General features: G+C 34.9%; 1 pseudogene; it reads left to right on the top strand.

Annotated features, from left to right (window-relative positions):
- The first annotated feature begins 347 nt into the window (after positions 1-347).
- LOC137029504 (trace amine-associated receptor 13c-like) lies at positions 348-1,403 on the top strand (annotated as a pseudogene).
- Positions 1,404-3,132: the final 1,729 nt, after the last annotated feature.

The raw sequence follows: 3,132 nt of genomic DNA on the forward strand, positions 1-3,132 counted from the left end.
CTGTACTTCTGGATCAGAAGTCACTCTGCTGTGGAATATTTGCATAGAACAGTGACTTAAAAGGAAAAATCTGGTCTCAAAGCATATGGCAATTGAAAAGAATGTAATAAATTGAAATACATGGATATATTTATTACTGACAGAAACACAATTCATGTGAAAAGAAATAGCAAAAAGAAGTTTGTCATGTAAATTAAAAGCATATAAATGAAAGCCTTGGTACCATTTTACTCTGTTATTGTGTGGCTAAATATAATAATGCATACAATGATTAAATAATTAAATCATTATGCAGCATCAGAGTGGGCGGTAGATGGGTTTGCCACTCTGATCCAGACACTGTATAAATGAAAGGACAGTAAGGAGAGCAGAACAAACTCCTAACAGGACGAGACTCACTCATGGCCTATGAGACAGAGAAACATGAGACTCAATACTGCTTTCCTGCCATCAACTCATCATGTATCAAGGGAACACGCTCCATATATGAATACAATATCATGTATGTGTTTGTATCATTGCTGTCAGCATGGACTGTGTTTCTGAACCTGCTGGTGATCATCTCCATCTCTCACTTCAAGAAGCTTCACACTCCAACAAACCTGCTCATTCTCTCTCTGGCTGTTTCAGACCTGCTTATGGGACTTGTGATACCCATAGAAGCCATTAAAGTGATTGAGACATGCTGGTACTTTGGAGAAATATTGTGTGGAGTGTTTATAAATACCCTTGGACTGCTAATATCATCATCTCTCAGTAATTTAGTTTTAATTGCTGTTGATCGTTATGTGGCTGTGTGTCACCCTTTACTGTACCCACAGAAAATAACAATGACTAAAACTTTAATAAGCATTTGTCTCTGCTGGTTTTGCTCCTCAGCTTATAACATTGCCTTTGTAATTAATTATGGTTATTTTAACACCACATACAGATCAAATGTGTGTTATGGCGATTGCTCCATTATAATTAGTTTTGCCTGGAGTGTCATCGATCTGATTTTGTCCTTTCTATCTCCATGTATCCTGATCATAACTTTATATTTGAGGATTTTCCATGTTGTACATCAGCAAGTGAAAGTTATAAATTCTCTGATGAAGGGTGGTAAATGTGTAATGGAAGGTTCAGTGAGGAGGAAATCTGAGAGTAAAGCTGCTCTGACATTAGGAATCATTGTAACAGTTTATCTGCTGTGCTGGATTCCGTACTATATCTGCTCTATGTCAGTAACCTCTACCACAATCATAAATGTTTTGGCATGGGTTGTGTATGTTAACTCAGGTCTGAATCCTCTGGTCTATGCTTTTTTTTACTCTTGGTTTAAAAAGACTGTTAAACACATCCTAACTCTGAAAATATTTCAGCCAGCATCCTCTCTGGTCAATATTTTTACAGATCAATTGTAATTAAACTGGTACTAGGCACATTTTTTTCACACAGTAAAATGAAAGGGATAGTTCACCCAAAAATGAAAATTCTGTTATCATTTACTCACCCCCAAATTGTTACAAATCTGTATAAATTTATTTGTTCTGCTTAACACAAGGGAAGATATTCTGAAGAAAGTTTGTAACCAGGCTTTTTTGAGGCACCATTGACTTCCATAGTAGGAAAAAAAGTCAATGGTGCCCCAGAACTGTTTAGTTTCTCACATTCTTCAAAATATCTTCCTTTGTGTTCAACAGAACAAAGAAATGTATACAGGTTTGGAACAACCTAAAGATCAGTAAATTATGACAGTTTTTATTTTTGTGTGAACTATCACTTTAAATGACAAAATGTTCAATTGTTTCGTGTTGGCTTATTGTGTAGACTGCTCAAGAGCCACAAATCATCAGTCTGCTGGAATAAATGATAAAGTATGATTTATGCTTTATGGTTCATCTCTTTCATGTGTTATCATAAATCAAAAACACAATGACAAATAGAGGACAGTCATACAGAACTGTTTAAGGGTTAAATGTATTATCATAGTGCATGGTTTAGATGTTAAATCACAAAGTGAATGTTGAAAATGGCTTATAACAAGAGGAGTAAAACATCTGAAAGAGAATAATATTATATATATATATATATATATATATATATATATATATATATATATATATATATATATATATATATATATATATATATATATAAAATCACATTATTATGTACCTAAACAAATTTTAAAATAATAATAATAAATAATTAAATAATCAAATCATTATGCATCATTATCATAGTGGGTGGTAGATGGGTTGGTCAATCTGATCCAGACACTGTATAAATGAAAGGACATTAAGGAGAGTAGAACAAATTCCTAACAAGAGGAGACTCACTCATGGCCTATGAGACTCAAGTCATGAGTGCAATATCATTTATGTTTCTATAGTTGCTATCAGCATGGTCTGTGTTTCCGAAATTAAGCTCTAGCACAAGTTCTGCTGGGAAGACTCAAATGTTACGTCACTTATTAGCTCAGATCTAACCAATCATTATCTAACACTTGGAGTATAAAAGATTGGTACTTACACTTGTCTGAGTTCGCAGATGCTGTCGCAAACTTTCACCTCCATCCTCCCCACCACCACCAGGATGATCCCTGTCCATACTCCAGGGGGGTCAGCTACGCCCCTGCCTTCAGCTTCAGGCAGGAAACGAAAAGTCTGCAACCCTCAGGACGTGAGCTACGGACGGGGCCTACACCAAAGAACTTTAACCTTTATATTTTGCTTGCTTTTTGGTAATAAATATCAGTGTTACGTTATCTTGCCTCCCGAGTCTTTCTGGTAGAACTTTATTATTTCAAGCGATAATTATGGCCCAAATCAATTTTTGACCACAATTCGCCGTGGTAATATAAATTCCTTATTTTCAAACTCTAATATTCTAATATAAGTAGTTACCTAGATAAATAATATAAATGTGCCTTTAACCCAATGAGTTTTAGTGGTAGTTCTATAGCTGCACTGCACATGTGTTCTGAGTCTGTATATCTGTACCTTTTTTCCCCATCACTGTATGTTAGAAAAAGTGAGGAAACTGATTGTAATTTATGTTGTCAAGACTTAAAATTAGTTTCATAATGGGGTCGTAAGTATTGGTGGCTTTAGTAATGGTTACAAAATAGGCAAATGTGCATTTAGAGCA

The sequence above is a fragment of the Chanodichthys erythropterus genome, chromosome 10, assembly GCF_024489055.1.
Source record: "Chanodichthys erythropterus isolate Z2021 chromosome 10, ASM2448905v1, whole genome shotgun sequence".
NCBI classification, from domain to species: domain Eukaryota; kingdom Metazoa; phylum Chordata; class Actinopteri; order Cypriniformes; family Xenocyprididae; genus Chanodichthys; species Chanodichthys erythropterus.